Consider the following 16,891-nt stretch of genomic DNA (forward strand, 5'->3'; position numbering starts at 1 on the left):
TATGCTTCATCCCAACTCCAGCCTTCAGACCAGCCAGTACATGCACCATCTCTCAGTGACTGAGCCTGCTGCATCCAGGTACTCCAAAGAGTGAACAGGGCAGAGCCTTTCTAAATAATTTCTGCTCCAGGTTATTGTGATGGAAGGTGCCAGGATTCAGGGCAGGAAAACTATCTTATGTGTTCTTTGTTATTTTTTTTCTGTGTTCTTAACAAATGAGGACAAGAAAAGAAGAGGGGCTGGAGTGAAAGCAGCAGAATGTGGTGACACTGTGTTGGAATCTGGCAGGAAAAGGTAGGGAACAGCCTAGATAGGAACAGAGGAAGTAGGTGAAGGGTCTCAAGCCATTAGGTTTAATGGGGGAGAAGCACAAATGGAAGAGGCAACAGCAGGAGAAGAAAAGGCCACTGGTATCTGTTTCTCCAGAGTGTATAACTGAACCTAGAAATTCAACTTTTTTCATTCATTAGCTGACAGTAAGTACCTGTGAAGTGTGAGAAAGCATATATTTAATTTGAATTCAGCAGTGAAGACCTGCCTATCATTGTTACTAATTACTCTAGTCTCTGCTATGGAGCTAAAGGTTGAAAAACTGCTGATGAACCAAGCTGCAGGTCAATTTTGTTCCACGTGATGGAATCTGTGTTTATTGTATTTTTTTTTAAACTTAGGAAACGATACCTATAAAACATTTAAGTTAAAAGGATGTGACAACTGCTAAATCACTGATTTAGCTGTGACTGACTATCCCTGTTCTGCCTTTGTTGTGTTGGTACATTCACTGAAAGCCATCTTTTTTAACAGATGATTACCAACTGCATGGGCACGTCTACATGTGCCTCTAAGTGGGCTTAGCCTAAAATCACCATTTTTACGGCACATTAAGAAGGGTGCATGTCTACACATACACACCCTTAATGCAACTTAAAAATGGCATGTCTACACATGCACCTTAAGGCTATGTGAGCCTAAATTTGATACCTGCATAAAGCAGGTATCAAATTTAGGAGCAAATAGCTAAGTTGCAATAGTACAAGCGTAGACAGGCTAACACGCATTAACACACTGTGTGTCAATGGATAGACACCGCATTAATGCATACTAGCACGTCTACATGTGCGCTAATGTGACTTGGTTATTTGCACCTAAATTTAATGTGCAATAGTATGTCCACATGTAGATGAGACCCTAAATCACCTTAATGTGCCTTAAGCAAAGGTGCATTAAGTTTAGGTGCACGTAAATACACGTGTAGACACACCCCATGTTCCTCACACCTGCCCTATTTACTGTGCTAAGAAATCTTAACTACAACTAAAATTGGTTCAAACTGTGCTATGAACATACAAAGTGCTAAAAAAAACCAAAACAAACAAAGCTAAGTTCTTTGATAGCCTTATAAAATACACACTAATTATCACTAAGCCCCTCTCTACATGTTACAGGTATCGCACAATTACCTTGAGACCAGCTACACATGCAAAGTAGCTATCACATGATAAAAAGTTCCAAGCAGCCATGAAGCTAGATCTCAAAAACATGTAATAAATGTATAGCTAGTTGCTACTGAGCTTTAATTTGCATGTGTAGCAGGGTCTGTCCTATGGCTGGGAGCCCCATCAGCTGTCAGGGCACTCAACCACATGGGTACAACCCCTGATTTAGGGATTGCAGCTGCCATGATCAACCGAGGCTCGGGGGTGTGCGAAACCCATGGGCCCAAACGGGGCTCTTGGTTCCAGCTGCGTCTTACCCATCAGCTATGGGTTCTCTGGATCCCAAGACTGCACGTGGCCCTTGCAGCTGAAAGCCCTGTCAGCAAAGGGGACTCTCAGCCATGGGTGCCTGCTTCTTGCCAATGCAAGGGAAGCCCAATCCTGATTGGGCTCCCCCTACACCGGCAATAAGGTGCAATTGGATCTAATGTGTGATCCACAGTCATGCCTCTTGCCATGCCACACATGCATGGCAGGATGCACAATTTTGGGATCACACATTAGATCTCATCATGCCTTAACCTGCATGTGTAGAGGGCCCCTAAATAAAACAAGGCTGACTTATTGTGGTTTAATTTCCATTTGGCACAGGGTAGGGAAGACAGAGAAAACTGTTACCACAGAGCAGCTGATGTGCAGGAAATCCAGCATCCTCTTTTTAACTAAATTGGTTAAATGGTGCTTGCATTTAGTTCTGGAAGTTATTAGTTCTAGAATCTGTTAGTTCCATGTTAACTCCTTCTTTCTGGGCAAGCCAGTTCCACAATTTAGGTGCGGGTCCTGTTAAAAAAGCACAAAAAACCTCCCACACAAAAGTTTTCCCTGCTGTTTGACTATTTCATCATCCAAGGGAATCTGTCATAGGTTGAAATATCTGGAGCAAGACATTCCCTTAGGTAAGTAAGGGTAACAGAATACCAAGGCAAACCTGGAACTGAAGTCTCTATGCAATGGTGAGCCAATGAAGGAAGCAGAGCACAAGGGTAATGTGAATATATTGACATGTTGCTAAAAAAAAAGCAATGCATTTATTTAGCAACATACATCAACCTAAATTTTGAATATTCTAATAAGATGTTGAGGACATATTTTCGCAGGGTATTTATATATCTAAAGAGCACTAGTATGAGGCTAAGTAAATCAAATAAAAGGATGAATTAAACCTGAAAGCTAGTATTAAGATTCGTGAAGGGTGGCTTCACAGTTTCTACAGGAACAAAAGTTCAGACAGATAACATGTTTTAATACTCAAATATACAAATATGGCTATATATTATAGCTACAAATAGTGTTGCAGGAAGCTCTGAAATAATTATTCTGCTTATGTAGAAACGTAAGTATATAACAGATATAAGTAAGGGTCTGTTAGTGGGATACTTTTACAATAGTTGATGGCTGACAAGCTTTCTCCAAAACTGTATATTTTTTAAATGGATGCTTACCTCTCCCCATGCGGATGAATCACACATACCTAAATGATTATTTAAGTGCTGGTATAGAGAAGACTATTTGTCCTGCCTCCCCAGCTCTTTAGACTATCACTTATAGCCCAAGAGTTTGAGCATGGAAAAATACTAAGATTCCAGTCTATAACATCACAGCCCCAAATCAGCAAAGACTATATCGCTCTACCTCTTAATTTTTTTCCCCAAATATTCAAAACAGTTCTTTTCTTCCCACTCCTGCTGTGTGTGTACAGAAGAGATATCCTGAAGCAATTTAGCCTTTTCCTTGCAAGGGATAATTTATTATGCTTTTTAACCAAATGCTACTGGAGCCAGCACAAACGGGGGCAGCAAACAGGGCAAGCAGTTTTCAGGCAAGTCTGCTGGGAGCAAGAGGCAGAAGGGGAAGCAAAGCAAGACACAAGGCACCAGACTCTGCCCAGGGAAAGTAAGTGATCCAGATCTGCCCATGCCTTTGGCTTGCTGAGTGTTTGTTTGGTAGGCTGTGTGTGTTTGGGGCCTATATTCTGAGAAGCTGTGTGTGTTGCTAACCGAGTGATTGCTACCTATGCCTGACAGAAGCCCTAATGAGGGCTGGAGCCAGTCCAGGCCCAGCAGGGTATAAAAGAAGTCCTCCTGAGCAACCAAAAAACCAGCAAACAGGGGCAGCAAACAGGGCAAGCAGTTTGCAGCTCCCCCTCCCAACCCCTTTGAGGAGAGAGGTTTTCACCTTCGTGCGAGGAAGCAGGGAAAAGGGAACTATTTGGGGCCAAGGAACAGTAAACAGGCCAGCTTCCAGGTGAGTTTGCTAGGGAAAGTATGCTTAGAAGAAGGTCAGTATGAGAAGAGACAGATTAAGAGACTCAGGGAAATGGCTGGAGGATGTCACAATGCCAGAGCCACTGCCACTGCTTGCACCTGTGAGGTTTCTGTCCAGGAAGGACTGCTCACCATTGAGGCTTCCACCTGGGTCCAGGTGTGGTGCTGTGAGGACTGCAGCTTGCAGGTTCCTTCCAGTAATGGCCAGGTGAAGGGTGCCTGCAATGTGAGTGCTGCCTCGGGGAGGTCTCTCTCAGGGAACAGGCAAGAGACTGACAGGAAGAAGTGGTGAGGCTCCAAAGCATCCTCTGCCATGAGGAGTTAATCGATCTGATACTGGAGGAGACCTCCAGGACTGTGGAGGAAGAACTGCTAGAGGCAGTGCTGGACTGATCAGCCGGCGCTTGCTCCCAGAAGTGGCCACTTGCTCACGGAAATGGCTGCAGTGACTGGCCATTGCAGGATCGCCCAGGGAGACATCCCCCCTACCAGTTGGCAAGATCAGCTCCGGAGGGATCCCACCCCCTATGGTCAGCAGGACTGGTCACCTGGGGGCAGGGGGGCGGTGGGCACATATGCCCCCTCTGACTAAGGCGGCACCAGCCACCCATGGTCTCTCACAACATTCTCGCAGGCAAGCTAAGAAAGTACAGGCTGGATGAACGGACTGTGAAGTAGATAGAAAACTGGCTGGAGCATCAGGATCAGAGGGTACTAATCAATGGCTCGATGTCTAGTTGGCAACCAGTATCAAGTGGAGTGCCCCAGGGGTTGGTTTTGTTCAATATCTTTATCAATGACCTGGAAGATGGCATACAGTGCACCCTAGGCAAGTTTGCAGATGACGCCAAGCTGAGAGATGTAGTAGATGCACTGGAGGGTAGGTCTAGGATTTAGAGTAACCTAGACAAATTGGAGAATTGGGCCAAAAGAAATCTCATGAGGTTCAACAAGGACAATGCAAAGTCCTGCACTTAGGACCGAACAATCTCATGTACCAGTATAGGCTGGGGCTGACTGGCTGGGCAGCAGCTCTGGAGAAAAGGATCTGGCGGTTACAGTGAACAATAAGCTGAATATGAGCCAGCAATGTGCCCTTGTTGCAAAGAAGGCTAACAGCATACTGGGATGCACCAGTAGGAGTGTTGTCAGCAGGTCAAGGGAAGTGATTATTCCCCTCTATTCAGCACTGGTGAGGCCACGTCTGGAGTACTATGTTCAGTTTTGGGCCCCCCACTACAGAAAGGATGTGGATATACTGGAGAGAGTCCAGTAGAGGGCAACAAAAATGGTGAGGGGGCTGAGGCATATTACTTACCAGGAGAGGCTGAGGGAACTTGGTTTATTTAGTCTAAAGAAAAGATTGGAGGGGGGGGGTGAATATAATAGCAGCCTTCAACTACCTAAAGGAAGGATACAACGATGATGAATCTAGACTGTTCTCAGTGGTGGCAGATGACAGGACAAGGAGCAACAGTCTCAAGTTGCAACAGAAGAAGTTTAGGTTAGATATTAGGAAGAATTTGCTCACTAGGATGGTAGTAAAACACTACAACAGGTTACCCAGAGAGGCTGCTGTATCTCCATCCTTGGAGGTTTTTAAGACACAGCTAAACAAAGCCTTAGCTGGGATGATCTAGTTGGGGATGGTCCTGCTTCGAGCAGGGGTTTTGACAAGATGACCTCCTAAAGTCCCTACCAACCCTAACTTTCTATGATTCTATATCTCAAATATTTTTTCTTACCACAGAGCCAGAGGCAATTAATTTGACCTAACATGGAAGTAGCCACATGGCAGCAGAGTTCAAGATTTAAAAACCTCACACAATCCTGAAAAGTGATAAGCAAGGGAAAGAGTACAAGAAAGAAGAAAAAAAACTGGAGAGAATAAATTCTGAAGGACTCAAATTTAAAAACCAGATGCAAAGAAAAGAAAATATTTTAATTGCAGTTACAGCATACAGTTCTGTATTGGTCTAGTTATGGCTTAGGGTAGTGGGGGTCAATCTTTTTGGCAGGTGTCACTAATTAGTCTCACACCCTCTCCAAATGCCAATCCGATCCCATTCCTCTGCCCAAATGGCTGCTCTGTCTTCTGCTCCCTGCCCTGTGTTCCTACTTCATCTGTTACTTTGATTTTAGCTTCCAGCCCTATGCTCCCTGCCCAATCTACCACTGTTTCTGCTTTCTGCCCCATCAGCCACCAGGCTGCGTGTCCCTTCTTTGGTCTGCCATGTGCCACACACACAGGCTTTCCATGTCACTTATGACACGTGTGCCTCAGGTTGGCAACCCCCGATTTAAAATATGGACTTCAGTTGCTTTAAGAGGGAAGGGTGGGAGAAAAGTTGATGCTGCTTATAAAACCAACAACATTTAACAAAATGGAAAGCTTACTTTTCTGACGTTCTGGTGGCTGCCACTGGATTCTTCCACTTCCCTCCCACTACAGATGCCTGTTATGGAAACAGTAAATTATAATTAACAAAAACTCTGTACCTCAGAATTTGAATCCTTGGCACCTACATTACACTCCTCCTTGCCCTTACCAAACAAAGAAGAGAGATTTATTACGGCATTCAAAATAGTAGTTTCATATTTTATTCAGTTTCCAAGTACATAAATCCTTCATAAAAGTCTCCAAGACAGTTTACACCTTAAGAATTTGCTTCCAAATAATTAATGAAAAAACTTGGCCACAGTGGCCACAATACAAGGGCAACTGCAAACTGATCCGTTCTTTCCAAGTTATACACAGCAAAAAGTTACTATGTTTTACCTCATCTCTTTTACCGGGAAATCTCAACAATCCATCTAATGTTGTCATACATGGTATGTCCAGCTATCACGTGTCATGGGTTTCTTAAAAAATGTATGAAATAATATTTTCTAAAATAATTCTCTTATGATTCTTCCAAGACTGAAACTGTATGTTTGAACTAAGGCCAGAAGGGAATGGTTCTGGGGAAGTTAGAGTTAAAACAAAAATAAAAATTCAATTCACTATTTTTGCATTATCAAATCATCAAAAATGAGAATTGAAGGTGTTAGCATATTTTTGGTTGTAGTGAACATCTGGGGAGAAACACAATTCAATATGAAATAAAACAAATGAAAACAAACAAACTTTGCATATAGCTTGTTTTCCATGACAAAGCATCCCTTGACTAAATTTGGGAGAAGGATGGACTAATTAGATATACATAGTTGAAGGGTCACTATTATATTATAAGTCATAAGAGCACATAAAAAGTAGCTGTCACTTTTTCAACATTATTAGCACCAATAAGAACTGCATGTTATTCTGATCCATTCAGCCATGTACAATGGGCATTGCTTCCAAGGGACATGATAAAAGATTATAATCTTACTGTGACAAAAAGTTCCTCAGAAACAAGATTACTACAGTAGGAGACAGATCACAAAACAATGTTACAGTGTAGCTCAGAGAAACCCAAGGTAACTTTAACCCAGTTAATTAAGGTATGAGTAACAATGTAGTCTAGTAGCATGGAGCTCAGTGTGATTTAATTGTCCTTGTTTCTTACAAATGACTTCATAATGGACTTCCCCAAAGGTGTGAATCCTATAATTTTCTGCAAATTTTACGCTTCCCATTTAAAACCAAATGTTAACCTTTTCAATGTAATGATATAGCTACCACAACATTCATATATTGTTCTGTGAATCCAGACTTGCCAAAAACTCTCACCAGTCAAAGAGTAACAAATATATGAACTGATCCTGCCCTCACTTCAAGTCACCTACAATTTCAAGTAACATTTCTATATGAGCCAATTAGTTTCACACAGTGTACAAAGGGTAGGGAGAGAAGTTACACATAAACCAGTTTAAGTGATCAGAAACTGGTTTAAACCTGTAACAGAACAGAAGCTCAATGCACATAAACCAGTTGCAAACTGGCTGAAACTGGTTTAAGATAAACCTGGTTGAATGTAGTATCAGATTTAACTGATTTGGGTCAAACTGGTTTATGAAACTTCTGTCCCAGGTCCCTTCCTGGTTCAAGTTAAATCACAGTTCCCCAGCATGCTTTGCAGCCCTGGGCTAGGCTGGGCTGTCTCCTCCAGAGAGCAGGACTGGCCTGTCCCTCTGCTCCCTAAATGGAGCAGTGAAGGCTAGCTGACGGGGGGGGGGGGGGGGGGGAGGGGAGGAGGGAAGCCCAGCTGACAATGCAGCTCAGTCAGGGGGGAATGGAGACTGCTCCCTGCTCCCCCAAGCAAACCCCGGCTAGAGGCTGGGTCCAGGGAGGGGGGTTAAACACCCTTTCCCCCACTCAAACTTACTGCTGACTGCAACTGTGGACTACAAATCCCAGAGGCACCTGGAAGCAGGAAGAGGAAGTGATGAGCAACCCTGCAGAGTCCTGTTGCTCTGACTGTGAACTGCAAATCCTAGAGACCTTGGGGGAAGAAGAAGTGAACACACTGTCAGAGAGCCATGAGCATCCCTCGGCTTCTGGCCTGAGCCACTGCAGGCCTGTGGCTGCATTTTCTGAATCAAAAGTAAACATTTGTTCACTTCTGTTTCAATTTAATCTGTGCAGTTTAGACTAACCTGCAAAGACTGAATTGATATAGCCTCAGGCTTTTTGACCATCTGTCCCTAGCCAAACAGTGTTGTAGAATCCCCACAGGGCTCCATAATAGGGATAGGAAAGGTTTAACTGATAAGCCCAGTGATAACTGATCAGTTTATCAGTTATAGTTTAGTGCAGGGCTGGACACAGTCCAGCAGGGAAAGGGGGAAAGGAAACCACACAGTGCCCCACCAGGAACTGGAAGGCAGCAAAGCAGGCAGGATGGTGGGAGGGAGAAAGGGAGGGAAGGAGTGGGGAATTCATTTCTCAAAGTGTTCATTTCTCAAATTCAGCTCTCCTAAATGAGTTGGTTTTATTAATCTCAATTTTTCTAGCATGTATGCATTATCTGCATTCATCATAAAAAGAGCATCACCACCCTTATTACATAAGATGATGCCTCTGATTTTATTATAGTGTCTATTTGGGGGCTGTGTTGGTTCTGCCTACTTGACTATTCATAGCACCTTTTGGGCCTCGTTCAGAAACAGCAACTTATGCCATTTTTACCACCATGGCATGTCCAAACAAATACTGTCTCTCTTTTCTAGTCTGATTAATGTCTATGATTCATGTTCATCTCTAGCCTCCATCTTTTGTGTGTTCTCAACAGCCCTCAATTTGGTAGTAACATAATGTTTAAGCCTCTCCCTTCTAAACTGCTCTCAAACGAGTTAAAATCAGAACTACTTAATGCCAAGACATCTCAACAACCAATCCAGGTCTGTATATGTTTAAAACAAAGTTATATTTGACTACTTCAAATAAAACTGTTTATTGTGGCAAATTAATCTGAAACTATTCCTTCCACTAACTAGCTGTCTCATTTGCCTTTTGGTAATCAGCACTTAACTCAAATAATCCAGAGCACTAAGGGAGATTCATAAAAATGCTTGGATCTCACAAACTGCACTGATGGAACTGTTATTTAAAAATTTCCAGGCATACATAACCCACAAAGAGGAACCCACACACGATATTCAGATTTTTGGCTCTCATTTAAATGGGTCAGCTATAAAGTAGGCAAAATAGAATGAGGTTTTCTTTTTAAGGGAACATGCATTTCTGCTCAGCAGAGTATACCTTAATCACAAAAGACTGTAAATGAGGTTTCAGTGATGCCATCGGTAAAAGGCAGGGTCCTGTTGCTACTCAACTTAATGCTGGCATCAAGAAATTAGGACTTCAACCACTAGAAGCCTTAACAGAAAATCCTAAATCAACTATGTAAATTAGATGATGTGTCTATGCACTACTTAGGGAAGAAAACTTACTGGGGCTAGCCATAGAGTTTAAGGCTTTCAACTATGAAACTATGTCTAATATGCTGACAAATTAATGAAGGGTACTAATGAAATAGAAACTCAAACAAAAGAGCAATATTTGTAGTGCTCATAGAAAAATCGTCAGGATTACTTTAAGATATTCAGTGCTATTCAGAACTTACTGATTTAAAAGTTTCACATTTTTACTGTCTTCATCAACTTTGGCTGCATACACACATTAAAGTAATTTGGTAGAATTCTCCTGGGTTTCTTCTCCTCCTAGAAAAAACTTGCCTGGAGATGCCACAATAGACATTCAAAGGCTGAGCTGCTGAAGAGCAGAGAGCTTGCAGTGCTGTTCCTGTAGCTGTGGGGGGAGGGGGCTGAATGCTATGTATACATCTCATCAAGCTCTGCAGGCTCCCTCAGTCCAGATGAAGCAGTGGGAACACAGTAAAACGGGGTGGGGTGGCGGGGGGGTCTATTTGATTTTGGTCCTTAATCTTTGTGAAAGTAATGCATATACACCCAAGTAATATAGGACAGATTACATTATTAGAGAGAAGCCAAATTGTTTTTTCTTCAGTAGCCCAGGATTTAAAAGTTTTCTCTAACAGAAAAATCAATTTTCCTGTCATTTCTTCCAAAAAAGAAAAATGCAAGACCACAAATACTGATTTAAGTCATCATACTCCTTCCAACACAGACATATTCTATACACATATGGGATCCAACACCTGCCCATGACAACTGCATATCTCACATGAGTGAATTGCAATCTAGTAACAGCCTCTTGTTGTTTATAGTTTGTGTTGTAGATAGGTAGGTTTCTAGGCCAAAGGAGTGCTTTATCTCAAAAAAATCAAGTTCAAGAAAGTCTCACTGCCTATCTGTCTGTATGCTGGCATACTTAATTCTTAAATGTATGTCTTACATGAGCCCCATATCATAAAATTAGGATCAGAGATAAAAGCTGCCTTTAAAAGTACAGTAATTAATTTTTTCTCCTATTTTTGAGTAAAGCATGGGATCAACACTCCATAGTTCAGCCCCATACAATAAAATGCACTCAACCCTAAATATACAGATCCTTAGGGCTGCCAGTCCTACCCTTCTTCCCATCTTACTAAAAAAGGAGAAAACTCCACAGAAGTCTTGTCTGGTTTTAGTACTCACATTTTCAATATCCTTATTCCAGTTCAGATTTTTATTAAAACAGATTTCAAGTGAATATTCCTCCTATGATTTAAAAAAAAAAAAAAGTATAAAAACTATACCATATTTCCTTGCAGAAGACAATTTTGTTTTTGTTTTTGAAAGGCAGAATGAAGAAAACAGATTTTTTTTCAGAGTTATGGCTACATAGAGCAGGGATAGAGCCTAATCTTCAGCTAACTTGTGTCACAACCAAATTAAGTACTGCCCATGCCACAAGCAAGAAATATATTAATCAAAACAGTTTTAGTCTATACAAGGTAACTAAGGGTTAACTAACAAGATGAAAATAACAGGGTTTTTTTCTGCGCATGTAAAAAAGAAATTTATTACTGCGCCACTAACAGAGATAAAAACTTTTGCCTTCTTTGCTTTATATAAATCATTGTAAGTGGTCGGAATGACAGGGGAGTATCCGGGAGTGTTCCTATGATAACACCCTAGCGAAGACCACTATACAATTGGCGATTCTAATTAAATTTATGACGTGGCGAAAAACAATTGGCTTATATACAAATAAAACCCATCTTCACTTCCGTGAAGAAGGGGGGACCTCCGTACGAACCTTGGAGACCTCTGATCACACGTATCAGAGTAACTGACAACTTGATCACTTGCCAGTGCCCCCCTCGCGTCTCGACCCAATCTTAAGATGTAAATCACCGACCTGCCGGCCCGATTTTTTTCTCCGTTTATCTGCCCGATGAAAGACTTTCATGCAGACCGACCTTCGAACCTTAAGCTGTAACTAACCAAATATCTCTGACCTCCGTCTTTCACCACCTTAACGGCGTGAGTAAATAATCTTGCTTTGCAACCGATAAGCGTCTGTGCCTAATTCCACTCCAAACGTCATAAGTACCCGCCTGACGGCCTTCAAAGGTCTCGTACCCTTCACTGCAGTGCACGAAGTCATCATGGCGTCACGAACAGGATCTGGGGAAGACGCAATGGAGTTGGAACTAGTAAAGAACTGCCCATGGCGCAGTGGGGACTGCCTGACGTCCGATTCGGATGAACTATGGGCACACATTGCCTACCATCAGGCAAGGGGAATAGGACTGAATGCGGTTACTGGACACTTCTCCCTAAAGGGTGAAGTGGGAGAAGGGAAAGAGTGGAGCGCTCAGCTCGATGTGAGGGTCCTAGGGTGTGTTATGAGTGCTAAAGGGGTTACGTACAGACCCAGGGACGAAGCGGGAATCACATCCCTACATCGGGTGAAGGTGGTGGCAGCGGCAAAAGTGCCGGCGGGGGTGGACCCAACCCCCGCCCAAGAGATTGCCCATTGCATCTGCCACGTACGAGAGGGCGGGGAAGGAACACCCCCCGACAAGTTTAACTGTCCGACCATGGTGCCCCAGTCCCCCAGTCACAAACTCTTCACCCAGCTCCGTGAAAACTTGGAGACGAAGGGTCGCACCGCGAACAAATGGGCAGGCCCCAAGTGGAAAAAAGAAAAAGTGTTTAATGTTCTGTTCCGCGCATTTGTTAACGCAACGCGCGATATTGAAAATTTGAATAGCCAACTTCTGACCCTGGGAAAAGTCGCAGCTGAAAATGCTGCTGCGCAGCAATCGCCTACACCATTGCCCCAATATGGCGCCGGCGAAAAACTCAGCTTCTTCACAGAATTGGAGAAGAAGGGCGGAGCTTCAGAAAAGGATGCGGAGGACAGAGTTGTGGGAGGTCCACAACTACCTCATTCTCTACGGGAGTGCAACGGGGCAGACCCAACGGCTCCAACCCCGGAACATCAGCTACCGCCTCCCTATGATGAAGAAAAAAGAACCTCCAAGTTAATATATCCCTCCCTACCAACGGAGAATCTGCCCCCACCAATGAAGTCTTCGTAGACTTCCATGAAAACGGCCTTCCCTATCGTTGTTACAAAATACACAACGGATCCACAAGGCGTAACTCACGCTACTTCCACCTACCGCACCCGTAACTGAACAGAGATGCAAGATATTTTTCAGCTATCAAAATTTAAACCGGGAGAAACCCTGGTGATTTGGATTGGCCGACTGGTAGTTGAATTTGGCTCACAATTACTGGACATGGAAGAGGCCAGCTTCCTCATCCGTCAAGCTGCATGGAGTGGAGGACACGCCACCGACCGCGGCCCAATCATGGAAAACCAACACTGGGCCATACCACTCCCTGCGCTTCTAGCACGCCAAATCGTGAACAAGTCCCACCTGTGGCACAACGACCGCCCGGAAATAGCATCGGCAGAACAACTTTTATTAGCAATAATAGGAACCTCGTACTGCACATGGGACGGGGGCCCACTACCGATGGGTATTCAACACCACAGGTTCGGCTTGACGGAGCAACAGGCCGCTGGGCCGTGGCCACATCGATTCCTAACGCAACCCGGAATGGTTCCAATCACCCCTGAAGCCTTGGAAGCTTGCATAGACATCTATGGGGGATCTCATGCCATCACTCTTCGCCTCCTCCTTACCCCGCAAACAGACGGACAGGCCGGGAACATCCTCAGTCAATTGGGCCGTATCCAAACCCTCATGAAGCCAACAGCAATAACTCAAGGTGCCAATTGTGCTACAGAACCGGACCCATCGTCAGTGTACCCCGTAAAACAACCTGAAGTGAACAGACCACCCTACAAAGGCTCACCACCAGTCCCAGGACGGACCCCTACAGAAAAGGCCATGTTTTGGTTCCTGATAAAAGAGTCCGGCCTTACCAAACAACAATTACGCGCCCTGAGGGACGATGGGCAAAAGGCCCTAGCAGAAAAGTTGGAATTCAATTACACCCAGAAGCCAAAAAGCGGGTAGTGGCCGCCGGGCGAGCCAGCGGCCCTACAGAAAAGCCTGACCCTTCGGATCCTCGCCCATATACCAGCCTTATTATCGTTCACCCCGATAAGCCCTCGATGCAACAGAAGATTTCTTTTCTCCTCGACACGGAAGCACAAATTAACGTCGTAGCACCTGCGACACCTCATAGAAAGACTTCGAAAACCATCATGGTACAAGGGCTAAATGCTACATCAACTGCTGAAAAAGTCAAATTTTGGATACAGAATCACAAAAAACCCCTTGAAGCAGTTCTAGGGGGCATGAACATCTTGGGCGTACCAGGCATTAAGACACTCCAGTTAAAAAACTTAATATTTCAAGCTCTTCTATTCTTTACTGCTGAGCCCGACCAACACCAACCTACGCTTCGTAACACGTCTACATGGCGTTATAAACCAATCCCAACCAAACAACATCTTCGGGAAGCCCTTGTCACCCTGTTACAGAGGCTCGGACAACAGGGATGTATAACACCGATAGCGGCCAGTACCCACCTATCACCAGGGTGGGGAATCGCGAAGCCCGGAAAACCCAACGAAGTCTGACTTGTAGTGGATTTCCGCGAGGCGAATAAACGGTGTCTCCCACTTACACAACCCAATGCTTTTACGCTACCCCAGTGTTTATATGAAATGGCGAGGTTTCAAGGGGGCAAGTGGTACGGGACGACCCTTGACCTCAAGAACATGTTTTTCTCCATCCCAATTATTAACAACAGCGGAATCTTGAACATGTGTGTCGAAGGTATGATGTACCGATGGACGGTATGCCCGCAAGAATATCGCAACTCTCCTGCATTGGCCACAGGCGCAATGAACGACACACTTAAAAACTTTTGCGCTTCCTATCCTTTGCCAGCGGAAAAACAACTCAAAATTTGGAGTTATGTTGACAACCTTGCCATTATGGGTCGTGATCAGCAAGTTGTTGCTGAAGTCACCCGCCGTCTAGTCGACCATCTCCATGCTAAGGGCTGGACGGTTAATTTGAAAAAATCAAACTTGCAACCCACGATGAATATTACATTCCTAGGTACCAGATTTACCGGCGCAACTAGATCCGGTGTCACACACGACGAAACCCCGGAGCTCGGTACACTTGAAGATCCATTACCAATGCACAAAAAGCAATTTCAACAGCTCTTGGGACATCTCAATTGGTATCGACATTACATCACTCCACATTACCTTCCGCTATTGGCAAGACTCCAGTGTCAGACCCGCGACAAATTGAGGAAAGCCACACCTTGGACGGACAAAGACAGAAAGGATCTTCGTAATCTTCTCCACGCTGTGAAACACACGCCACTTCAAGCACTTAACCTCACTGAGGCATTAGTAATTACTTTGGGATATACTGCCAGTCATGTATGGGCCACTGCCCATAACCCCCAAAACGAACTGGTGTATGCCTCACACAAAGCTCTCCAGGCGGCACAACATCGCTATGGAGCCTTTGGAAAAATTCTGTTGGCAGAAAGACTCGTCACATTACTATCCCAGGGACATGGAATGCTTCGAGCACCAGCTGCTACTCTCTTACCTTTGCTGAACGCCACAAAGGTTGACTCACAGTTCCAAGGAGAACCGGCTACTTGGAACGAAATGGTATTGCATTACCACTATCATTGGTGTTGTTGGAAGTGCGAAGACCTGCCGCCCGGTCCCGATGCACAAGATAACGCAATGCTCACTCTCTATGGGACCATAGCCCCAGCCTGGATGGCCTCTGATGGCACCACTTGAAATGGAGGGGGCTACGGGTTCTACTGCAAACCGTGCCATGATGTGGGATTACACAGAGCCCCGGAAGGGGGCACAGCCCAAAGAAATGAACTCTTAGGTTTTGAAGTTGTCATCCGCCACTGTCTTCAACATCACGACGGAACACTTCCGACTCCCATCATAGCTATTGATTCCCAATATGTCTACAAAATTGTTACTGGTACAGCGACTGCGGCGGAAAACCTAGAGGATTGGGAAAGAATCTGGGACCTGTTATCCCAATTTATTGTTCTACCGCTCATAAAACACACCAAGTCGCATAAACTTGAAACTGATCCAGTACATGAAATCATCGACAAGCTTCTAAAAGACCCTCTCTGGAGTGATGTTGTCTTAGTTGCTAAAGCAGACAACCCCAAACCACAGTTTGATCCGTTCCTTACGTGGCTGCATGAACACTGGGGACACCCAGGACCAAGGGCTAGTCACCTACGATGGCGATCCACCACAGAAACTCCCGCACCCTATGGCACAAGGTCTGACTGGGAACGAATATCTCAAGCCTGTGAAGCATGCGCCAAAGAAAAGTGTCATAAGACGAACCATCAGGCTGGAGCGCTAGACGCGCAGCAATTTGCACCCGGAAAGGTCTGGCAAGTAGACCTGTTGGGACCTCTACCAGGCGCGAAGCCTCCAAACAAGGGACTCGTTATCGTAGATCTTGGTACCCAGCAACTAAAAGTCATCCCCCTGCGAAAGAGCAACGCCGTCGCTATTATATCAGCTCTTACTACAGCAATTGCCAGTTGGAAGACCCCAACACAATTCAATCAGATGGAGGTCCACCGTTTAATTCCTCAGCGCTCGACAAATATGCTCACCTCCATAACATTACCTGGCATCTGCACTTACCGTATTATCCCCAATCCAATGGAGTAGTAGAAAGATACATTGGCCTCTATAAAGAGTGATTGCGCTTAAAAGGTGGCGGAACCTTCAAAAACTGGATGAAATTAAACAATGAAGTCATCATATCACTGAATGCAGATAAGACATTGTGGGATGAATCCACTTCTTGGGCCCCGAAACCATGGGTCCCAAAATTTACACCCAACGAGTTAGTCTGGATTACCATTCCACATCCACGTCAGCCACATCCGCATATCCACAAAGGAACCGTCGTCCGTCCAGAACAGTATCCAAACACCTATACCGTTACCTTCATCCATGAGGACCGACCAACTACGCTTCTCGCCCATCACAATTGGTTGTCCTGACGCGCAAACCGACACGCAACGACCCTTTAGGTTGTAAATCAGTTACTGTCTTGTCTCTTTTTCTTTTCTTTCAGCTCCAGCTTTCGAGTCGTCCTGCATCTGATGACGACATGTTCCTTTTGTGTCTATTGGTCCTCCTGTGTCAAGCAAGCCCTCTACAGGAGCGAGGTGTCAACCCACCACCAGACGATGACAGTCCACCGCCGTCCACCAACACCG

The 16,891-nt window shown here is 44.5% G+C and overlaps 1 protein-coding gene across 7 annotated transcripts in view; it reads right to left on the reverse strand.

The window, feature by feature from the left end:
• The window catches only part of CLOCK (clock circadian regulator), a 119,089-nt gene that overhangs the window by 67,678 nt on the left and 34,520 nt on the right, over positions 1–16,891 (reverse strand). For all 7 annotated transcript variants that reach the window (XM_059721750.1, XM_059721749.1, XM_059721754.1 and 4 more), the window contains exon 2: positions 6,158–6,216. The gene's annotated coding sequence lies outside the window, so the exon portion shown is untranslated. The remainder of the gene's footprint in view (positions 1–6,157; positions 6,217–16,891) is intronic.

The sequence above is a fragment of the Alligator mississippiensis genome, chromosome 2, assembly GCF_030867095.1.
Source record: "Alligator mississippiensis isolate rAllMis1 chromosome 2, rAllMis1, whole genome shotgun sequence".
NCBI lineage: Eukaryota > Metazoa > Chordata > Crocodylia > Alligatoridae > Alligator > Alligator mississippiensis.